Source organism: Diadema setosum, chromosome 17, assembly GCF_964275005.1.
Source record: "Diadema setosum chromosome 17, eeDiaSeto1, whole genome shotgun sequence".
Lineage (NCBI taxonomy): Eukaryota > Metazoa > Echinodermata > Echinoidea > Diadematoida > Diadematidae > Diadema > Diadema setosum.
Window position 1 is genome coordinate 4,657,792 of NC_092701.1, and position 11,274 is coordinate 4,669,065.

The window sequence follows — 11,274 nt, forward strand, 5'->3', positions numbered from 1 at the left end:
ATTTTCATATAGTCTTTTTCACCATAATCTGTTAACTGCATCATCCAGTGATTATACACATAAGTACAATTAGGCTATTGTAATGCATAGCTACAATACCAGAAAAGCTGATGACATTTGTGTCAATTTTGGTCTTGCATCAATCACCAGTTCAAACTGTTTATGCAACAGACCACTTTCATGGAATAGTTTGTCTACCAAAGTTAAACAGCACAAAACTTTCAGATCTTTTAAAAGAGTAATGAGGTTGCAGTTACTAACAGTGTAATTCATTGCTAAATTTTATGTCTGTTTTTGTCCCACGTCATAATAGTTTTCTTCTCAGCTGTTCCTGGATCATCATCTTGAAGTTATCTCACTGCACTTCTTGGTAATCCATCTACTTAACATTACCTGTTTTGTTTTTGTTTTTTATTTGTTTAATAGATATAAAGATATGTGTAGCTATAAATACAAGGAAAAGTAGAAATTACGCGGTGCGTAAAATATGTCCCCGTCGGAAGTAGCATTTAGTAGCAAAATGTACAATATCGGTAAAAAATCAAGGTCAAAGGTCAAAGAAGTCAAAGGTCAAAATTCTGTGTAGAAGTTTTGAAGCCCTCACCTAGTGCCATCACAAAAAGCAAACAGAATCAAAATCGGGTTAGAAATGGCGAAGGAGTAGCATTTTGTAGCCAATGTACAATATAGGTAAAAAATCAAGGTCAAAGGTCAAAGAAGTCAAAGGTCAAAATTCTGTGTAGAAGTGTTGAAGCCCTCACCTAGTGCCATCACATAAAGCAAACGGAATCGAAATCAGGTTAGAAATGGCGAAGGAGTAGCATTTTGTAGCAAAATGTACAATACAGGTCAAAAATCAAGGTCAAAGGTCAAAATTCTGTGTAGAAGTTTTGAAGCCCTCACCTAGTGCCATCATATAAAGCAAACGGAATCGAAATCGGGTTAGAAATGGCGAAGGAGTAGCATTTTGTAGCAAAATGTACAATATAGGTCAAAGGTCAAGGTCAAAGGTCACGACTGAAATTCTGTGTAGAAGTTTCAAAGCTCCCATTTAGTGCTATCATATAAAGCAAACAGAATCAAAATTGGCTCATAAATGACAGAGAAGTAGCAAATTGAAGATTTCGATCACACACGGACGGACACACGGACACACACACGTACGGAGCCCGTTTCATAGTCCCCTGCTCGAACTCGTTCGGCGGGGACAATAAATATAAACATAAATATCAATTTAAACATAAATCTGAATATACATGTGAATATAGATATAAATATGAATATAAATATAAATATTTGATAAACATAGATGAAAATACAAGAAATGTTCTTTATAACAAGTCAAGTTTTCTCTTTTTGTGGATATTTTAAATAAATTCACTGTAAGTAAAATTAGTAATATTTCCGTTTATAGCCATATCATGAACACATATCCCTAAAAACTATTTCTGAGTGACCTTGTATCCCTGTTTGATGATTTCCAAACATCTTTATGATTCTTTTTTTTACATAGTTTTTGTTTTATTTTGTTGTAACTATGCACAACTTTTTTCTTTGTTTGTTCTAATTGGTTAGATTCTTTGTCTGTGTGTCTGTTCTGTCAGACTATCTTTGTTCAGACGATGTACAGTCTCTCATTGTTGAACAATCTGTGTCCACAGGTGACTGTCACCTAGTGTTTCTTTATACATCGAGACTCTTGATGTCACTGCACTTTGCGATCCAATTGAAAACGCAATCATCATTAAATCCAGTGAAGTGATGACATCCTCGTTCAGGCCCCTTAAATTATCTTCGTACGAGTCGAGCCGCGAACGACAATTTCTCCATTAATTAAGAGGGAGCCTTCCGTCCATTGATCTGCTTGTTTATTGGTACCGAAACCGGAGAATGACAAACTCATAAAACACGGTCTCTTGGAAGATCATGTGCTTGTGCTGCTTGAAAGGAAATACTGTAGCTTTCGTCTGCAAAGCATTGTGGGTGTTCTATAAACTTGAAAAATAAGTGAACTACTCTTTTACATTGTATATTAAGTGTTACATTAAGAATTTTATAACAATAACATGAAATTTGCAAAAGAAAGTCGTCATTTTCACAGGAACAAAACGAAACTAATTCCCTATCGTCAAAAGTGAAAAACTTCCTCTTCTATTCAGATTATGAATTATGAAGTTTTTTGACAATACTGCCTCTTAAAAGGCTATTTGAATTCATTCAAACTTAAACGTTTTAACTTTAACTAATTTAGGCACCTTCAGCAGCAGCTAGGTTTGAGCTAGTCAGATGTCATCATCATAACTTGGTAACTGTGATTACTGTATACCATTGTTGCGCATCATGTTAAAACAAATGCAAGTCTATACATAGTGCAGGTTCTACATTTAGTTTGTGAGCTACTTTGAATTAAATCGTCCGAGCAGTCACTTTCAAGTCGTCAGCCTAATTGCGACTAATTATCTTTGATGCTGCATTAACTCAATGACAGATGCCGAGAGAAAAAATCAGACCCCTCAGTATGCGTGAGCAATTTTTAAATGATATTCAATAGAAAATTGATTGAAAAAGTCTAAATTTAGACCCAAGAGTGTTTTGATTCTTTCTAGAATATCTTCCAGGCTATTCCAGATGAGAAAGGATGTTATGTCAACAGATAATTTGCAGGAGATGGAGTTGACTCTCCTTTCAGGTACAAAGAATAAATTGTTATATCAATACAAACCAAAACATCATTATCAATATGAGGTACTTAAGTGGTGCACTGAAAACACTTTTCCATTTGATGTGTATGTGCAATATCAGAGTGCATTTAAAGGTCCTGTTACCTTTGGGAGCAGTGATTCAAAAATAAATAAAGATATCACATTCTGATGTGCACATGTGTAGGTCTGTTGCATCACAAAACATCCTACCATAGTAGTTATCAAATTTTTGCAATATAGCCTAAAATACTGTATAAGGAGATATCAGTATTTTACTCAGTAAACCATAACTGTAGACAATTAAGTCTGGAAACATGTTTTATTATAAACTATTGTTCCACATTTTGTGTATTAACAATACTTGATATCTATTATACGGATTCAAACTTTTACAGTGGTTGTTTCTATCCCTAACTCACATTTTAGAGCTATTTTAAAGCACTAATGCTGGGTTTTTGTTTCATCTGCAAATGGTAAATTATGCCTTTAATGTACAATTACTAATGCTACATTACATGAGATACTGACATTAAAGTGGCTACACAATACACTGTGTTTTTTGTCTCTTCTGTTGCACAAACACTTGCTATTGACCGTGCAAACTCTTGCTACAAGCACGTAAACTCTTGCTACGAGTGCCAAATTGTCCCAAAGTTTCTACTACTATAAATTCTGGCACACATTTAAAGTGTATTTTAGTTTATACCTTCTCTATAAATGGGTACATAACACTTATATTGGATGCTTTACTTCAAGAAATGACAGGGTTAGTTAGTCGTGTTTGTTTTAATATTGGACCTAACTCATGAAATATTCCCTATTATCCCATTTATTGCCATCCAATATAATATAAATGTACAGGTAGCACAGAATGCATATTGGTTCAAATATAGTTCCTCAGCACTGAAATATTTAATTTAATTATCTTTGATAAATATTCACACTGCAGAGAGCATACATGTATCCATTTCATCATTTGGCCAAAAGCACTTCACAACATACATCTGTACCGCCATCCTTGGTTATGGGAATGTATTACACATCAAATTGGATTACCTGCAAGTGATACAATGTGTACAAGAATTAAATCCTGGTGCATTTATTCATGTATCGGATCCCCTTCCCTTCTCCAACCCCCCCTCCCCCACCCCCCCCCCAAAAAAAAAAAAAAAAAAATCCCAAATCCAAACACATTCATTACTATTCCTATCAGTTTGTGTTTCTGAGCTTTTAAATCCTGTCGTTTATTGAGTGGTGCCTGACTTCTTGCTATTTTTTTTTTCAACCTACTACAACATTATGCGAGATTTGATACTTTACTTTCATCTGAAGATAGCACAAACACCACCAGGAAAAAAAAAAAAAATGGGCAGTTTAAAAAAATTACGACTTCTGGCGGGCATCTCAGCAACTTACTCCAGACCCTCAAAGATATAGATAGAATGGTCTAAACAGGCACTTTCAACAATCTGGACAACTTCTTTCTAATCATTCTGTCTGGTAGACACTGTAATGCCATAAGCCCCCCCCCCCCCACCTTCAAAAAAAAAAAATAATAATAATAATGATAATTTGTGTGCTGATTCATTTACAGTTTTGCATATATATTACCTGTTTTTTTTTTTCACTGGCATTACACATTTGTACCAGCATGTTTTAGTTTCTGCCAGAAAATGCTGTAAAAGGAAATGTAGCACTTAAGTATCACTAAACAGGTTTTGAAGAAGTAGAATTAAGCTCCGAGTGCCAGCCAAACTTCAAGGATCTAGCTTAATCTGTTGAGGACGGACTGATTTTGCTGTAACACGCATTTCCCATAGACTCTTGCCCGAGTATTCTCGGGACTCGTCTTCAACGGGTTAAGGGGGAAAAAATCAATCAGTTTCAATGTCTTGAATCTGAATTAGAGGAATAACAAAAAGTCGAAAGATTAAATTGCATACATAAAAATCATTCTTCAATTTCACATTAATATTAATTTCATGATAATTTTTACCTTTAATAGGAAGCTTTACAACCTCATATTTTGGTCAATGCAATAAGTTACGTTCAATTTCAGATTATCACATTGGTTCACTTGCCTGCAGAAAATCAGATTAAGCTTTCTTTTCTTTTTCCACACCACACTTCCATCACTAGAACGGATCTTATGAAGGGGGACGGGGGGAAATCAATATTCATCACGAAAACTAAGAGAATCTTCAAGACTGAACATTGTAGCATGTTCTAAAGAGGAACAGAGTCTTGAGCAGCCCACATATCCTTGACAAGAGAGGAGAAGGAAGAAAAAAAATAAAAAAAATGCCTCAGGTATCTGATTCTAAGAAAGCAAACTGCCTTACTGCATTCTATTCTTCGTTGTATTGGAAAATGGTAAAGAACGAGACTGAAATAATAAAATTGTCACCCACTTACAGAGGGTGTGGGCGTTCCACTTTTCAAGAAGTCAAATATTTTATCAACAGCAAAGACAAAGGAAGAAAAAGAAAGAAAGAGTTGGCCGTTATCGAGTGAAATTTAGCTCCAAGCTTAGATCAAACTCAGTTCAACCATTGTGAACAGGCGGACCTCCTCAGGCAATTCATAAAGTGTTGTGCATTCCAAGCAATATGTGAATTCAGTCTGAAAGCAGTTATTATCATATAATACTTGTAAGGAACTTTCTCTTAAAGGCACTTTACACTGTATCGGCCTCATCATACACAAAACGAAACAAACCAACAAAAAATGGACTAAAACCAAAACATTCAACACAGCAGTCTTGGCAATGACCATGCATACATTGTACTGCTGCAAGTTTGGCCAGTAAATATAGCTGCATTTGGTTCAGTCATGATCAAAATATATATTTATTTCAACTTACAACAAAAACATGGTTCTCAGAAGGGCTCAAAGTTTATCTTCTACCATTGTGACTTTGCTTGTAATAAATCAAAAGAGTCTAGCAAGAAAAATGTCTTATTTACCAGGATGAGTTGTTTTGGAGTACTTTGAAAAGTGTAGAATGATTTTGATTGTATGCAAATTATGGCTTTTACCCATGAAGTTCCCTTCCAGCTCAGCAGTGAGCAAATAGATCGTTACATGATGATCGGCCGTGCCCAAGTAATCGTATTTTTCGTCATCACATCATACAGTACATGTACATTTTGGAGGAAAAATTGACAGTTCTGCAGGCATCTGAGAACTACGTATGTATTTCTTCCCCCTTTAACGCAGCTTTACAAACACACTGCTTTTTGACATATCAAGGCTGTGTCTGTGTCAGCAACTTTTAGAAATTTTACAACTTTGCTTTAACAAAAAAATTAAAAATGATCATACTGATTGAGGGGAAAAAGTCAAAAGTTGTACACAACTGTGAAGTCAAATAGAATTCAGAAAACACACAAATATCAAGGGAGATTTTTCGTCCTGGAAAGAGATATTTGTGAAAAGAATGTAACCAGCTGATAAATGCATCTTGTCTCTCCTGACCAATTATACTACTCAGGTCCAGTACATCAGAACCCTATGGGAACCACAAGGCTGTTTTTTTTTGTTTTTTTTTTTAACTACATCAATTGATATCTGCCCAAAACCTTCAAACTGAAACACAGAAATATGTTTGACGAGTGACGCATGAACCGCATTGAACAGGTGATGTAACGAGTCTTTGTGCCCTATGTAAACTGGTAAAAATCACACTATCGTGATCGTAAGCCAACTTTTACAATCTAACAAGCTTCTATTTTCTTCCAATTCTCTCCCATCACCACCACGCCCCCCCCCCTTGCCTTCATTTCCAGGAAATTTCTACCCACTCATTAGGCACTTGACACATAATGACGCATGAAGCGCATTGAACAGATGGTGTAATAATTTTCTTTGCCCTAACAGTGTAAACTAGTAAAAAGAAAAAAAAAAATCACACAAGATCTTTAGCTACATGTGCACCTTTTACAATCTGACAATTTAAGCTTCGTAGTCTTTCAACTCCCCCCTCTTTCAACTCCCCATCCCCCCCCCCCAGCGCCTGTGTTTCTTGGAAATTGCTACCCACGCGCAGGTTTAGACACCACCTTGACACATCGAGTTGGAACAGCAGAGGCAAGCTACAGTAATCTGAGTGGGGGGTAGGGCTGGATGAGAGAGGCACCTTGTAAGGTGGCCTTCCTGTGTGTGAGGAAAACTAAACTTCACTGTACCCCTGTTCAGACACAAGCCAGTTTATATCAAACCTCGATAAAGAAACGATGTATAAAAAATCATTGTATAGGTGAAAGACCGTTCAGACGCTGTTCAGATGCTGTTATGGTCATGAGTGGCAGCTATATGGGGTCTCCTTTCGTGTGCGCTCCCATTAAGCCCCACCCCCTTTTACTGTTCTATGGTTGCCATTCGTTCAGACACACAATGGACACGATGTAATGCTGATTCGTTATCGAGTTCTAGTTCGAAAGGATGCTCTGTTTCATGTGTCTTTTCGTTTTACATCGTTTCATTAGTCAGCGTTCAGACGTAAAAATTCATCGTATAGCTATACCATTTTGGTATAGCTATACCGTTTTAGTATAATTTTTCTTTTTTTCATCTGAACACCCTATACATGAGGGCTGACAGCTCTACCGGCCCCCTTTACAGACAGCGGATGACAGTTGACTCCACCCTCTCTCTCCTTCTCCACCAAATATGCCCCCCCCCCCCCATCTATACGTACCCTGGTCTCTGGTGGCTCTATCAAGCAACATGTAGCTCAATCTTAAAGGCACATAAACCCGGTGGTTTTGTTTCAAGTTTCAAGTTTCAAGTTTATTTCATATTTCCATTTCTCAGTGATGGGATTACAAAATGATTGACAATAAAACAAAAGTACAAAACATATACAACCATATCTTATGTTTGAAGAAAAAAAAAAGACAAACAAACATTACACACAAATATAAATGGTCATTTTCATCTGAGGATATCACAAATAAATGTCAGAAATATGATGGGGCCTACATAAAAGCAAAGATGCTTGTAAAAACTGTAGGTTCCCGAGTTTATAGGCGTGAAATTATACGGAGAACGGACATGTTTATCTCGACCAACTTAAATTGTACCAGTGCAAAATCAGTATTAAAAACGAACTATCGAACCACATGAATACTTTAGTATCGCTTAAACGAGACTGTACATATTTCGCCGTGTTTACACACACACACTCACACAAAAAGTGCTATAACGGTATCGTCAAATAACTTGGAGCTGCAGACAAAGACAAAAGACTGGGGGTATTAAAAAAAATGTTGCTAAGAGCCGGGTAGTGTGTATCCACTAAGTAAGTTGTTGAACACGGACGCGGGCGCACGCCGCAAGTTTTCAACAGAGACCTATGCTATCGACTCCTCTGTAGTGCTTACACTGTGACCCATTTCCACGAGTCCGAAGAAGTCCGATCCACTGTAGTCAGTGGTCCGATCCCAGTTCCGTTCATGATTCGGCTGATGATGACAGCTTTAGCAAAATTCTTCTGCGACATCATATTAAGAATTGAAAGCACGCACCATGGCATAACTACAGACTGCGTGACACGCAGGACAACGAAAGGCAGTTACCCAGCAACACCTACGCGCTCTAACTCTTGATGACAGCTCAACTTTGGCAATCTTCGTATTAATGCTAATGGTGGTCAGCAGTATCATCCAACAGCGCCCCCGCACCCACTGGGTCTATGCGCCTTTAAGGTCCCGACAGAGAATCTTAAGGTCGTGCCAGAGGACCGTTCCATTCATCACTCTCCACTAGGTGGTGACTGGTGCCCATAGAAGAAATCTAAGCTAATAACTGGGTGAATGCTGCACGGCAGAATCAACAGGTCAACAGATAATCTGATTTTAAACTGGATGAATATCAAGGAATTTATAGCCACCTGTACATCAACTCATTCTTACTGCCAGCTGCTTCATATGCACTATAAATGTGTCAGAAAAAATTAGAAAGCAGGTGAAAAAAAAAAAAAAAAAATCAGTTGGTGACTTTGAAAATATGTCTTCATACAGAGCTATCTTTGTTTTGTGATTTGTGAATTGTAATGCTTTCTCAAAACTGATTTAAAATGTACCATCCTCATAATAATACTAATATAATCAATTTTCTTTATCTGAATGTGTTTCAAATTTTTATTTGTTCTCTGCAAAATCAGGAGCACAATCATGCATCACCTTGTGCATGAATTTATATTTGCATATTATATGTTAAATAATGATTTCAATCACGAATGCATTTGTGGTGTTGAAACATGTAGAGTCCTACATGTACAATGTTTGGGGAAAATGGTAATTGCTCATTTTGCCAATGTCAAACAAAGAATGGGTCACTTTTGTAACACATTGAACCCTAGTTGACCCCTTGTTCTCACAATTTCGTCAGCACTAGAGAGTGGAGGAGGTGGATTTCCGAATGCTACGCGGCACGTACTCGCTGCGAGCGTAAACATTTACACAATATCATACACCAGAAAGACTGCGACTAACTTAACGTCAGCTTGTACTTGTCTCCAAAGAAGTGAGTTTTTTTCCTCTCTTTTTTTTTTTTTTTTTGGCAAACACTCACTTGTTACAAGAGAAATGCAATCACATGAACAGAGTCGGTCATGCAGAGTGAAATATGCGGGGGAGATCCAGCCATTCTGATTAATTTCTCACCTAGTTTGCAACAAAAAGAAAAAAAAAATGTCAGCGTAGAGTGTGGCTGAAATCAAATTGACCTTGACATCATGAATTGTTTTCACCGTGGCGGCGCTAACGCCGACATTTGCTCGGCAAACAACCGACGACGACGGTGCAGATGGATTTCCCTGCGTTGAACAGAGCGTGATACAAAAAGACAAAAAAACTTGGGGAAGGGCTTTCTTAGAAATTGATGGGCCTGACCAAAAAACAAAAAAAAAAATGACCCATAAACACTCATCACTGCACAATCCACCATGCATTGTTCAATCAGTGCTAAAATGTAGCAGGAAACTGGATATGCATTTGCTTTTTGAAGACACTACAGGGTACTCTGTCATAATAGTGTTGATCTCATATCTATGTAACCACTCCTATCAAGCAATTGTCTAGTAAAAGTTTTGCAAGCAAAGAATGAATTGTTCTGTACACACATCATGTCACTTTTAAAAAAAAGTGAAAAAGGGTATTATTGATATGAGTGCATATATATTCTACATGTACTTCTAGTTTGCTGTTCCGTTGTTGTTCCTTTGTTCTTAGTTTCCTATGTTGCTATTTTTTGTGTATTTTGTTTTCAAAGTGGTGACTAACATGGCCTATCTACTTGTCTCTCTAGCCTATCTAGAACTCTACAAGTTGGTTCAAAATAAACCACATTGACTATATGTGCCTACAGTACCTTGAATACATGTGGCTTCTAGAGATATGTCATTCCATTCAGTGACAGCCTTCGGTCAAGACTGGTCAAGGTGCAAGTGTACACGTTGTAAAGAAACAGGCACTGTGTACACCACATAAAAGCATGAGAAGCCTTCAAGTTGTTTCTTTGAACAACAACTAGAATCTGCCAGCATGTTTGAGTACGATTTAGTAAATCATTCTTATGATAATTACCAATATTGGGTTGTTCTACATAGAAGTATATTTATAATAACCCAACAAGAACTACTAATATGCCAAATTTCATGTGGCCAAAAACAGTCATCACATGCTGCATTTACTTCTAATTATTAGATTTTACTAATAGTCGGCAGCTAAGGTATACCAGTCTCACTGTAATTTGTAGTGATTCCTGCGTACGTCATCTCTGTTGAAACTTATATTTGCAGGGGCGGATCCTGGAATTCCATAAAGGGGGGTGCAAGCACAATTTCTGGTGCTGCTTCCAGGTTTCATCTCATTTTTTTTCTTTTCATTTCTTTTGTTTTAACAACAAATAAAGAGGGGGCCGGCCGGGGCGTGCATCCGGTGAGCCCCCTTCTGGAATCGCCACTGTATTTGAATAGGACTTCACCTTAAAACTTCCCCTAAAAACAGTTTGCTAATCTTCAGTATGATGCGACAAGGGTTTCAGTGTTACCAAACTTTTCGGTTCAGCTAATCATCAGACCATGACAGGTTTCAAATCAATGAAAGGTTTCAGCAAACATCTTTTTAGATTTTATGTATTTCTGCTTTTCTTTTATAATGTGGGACAGTACGACCTTGGTATTTGTTCAAGGTTTTTATGTTATTGACTTTGCATGAGTGTATGTGCATGTGTGTGTTTTGCTTTGTTTTGTTGTGTTTTTAGTTTGTTGGCATTTCAGGCATAGCATGGTGCGCAACGCAAAAAGTACTAGTTACTCAAGTCACACAGACAGAACTGGCAATGTCCACTGCACTCCACTTCCTGGGTAGTTTTCTAATCAGGAAGCTACTTCGTAGTGCCCACAAACGGTATAAAATCCAACCACAGATACAGTCCCCCTTCCCACGGGGTACTCATTATCCATGTATCCTGTATACTGGTGGTTATACCAGTGCGGTGCCACAGCTGGTTCCAGATCCAGGACCTCCTTATTTAAGTGCATATCACACACACAATGTACCCCTCT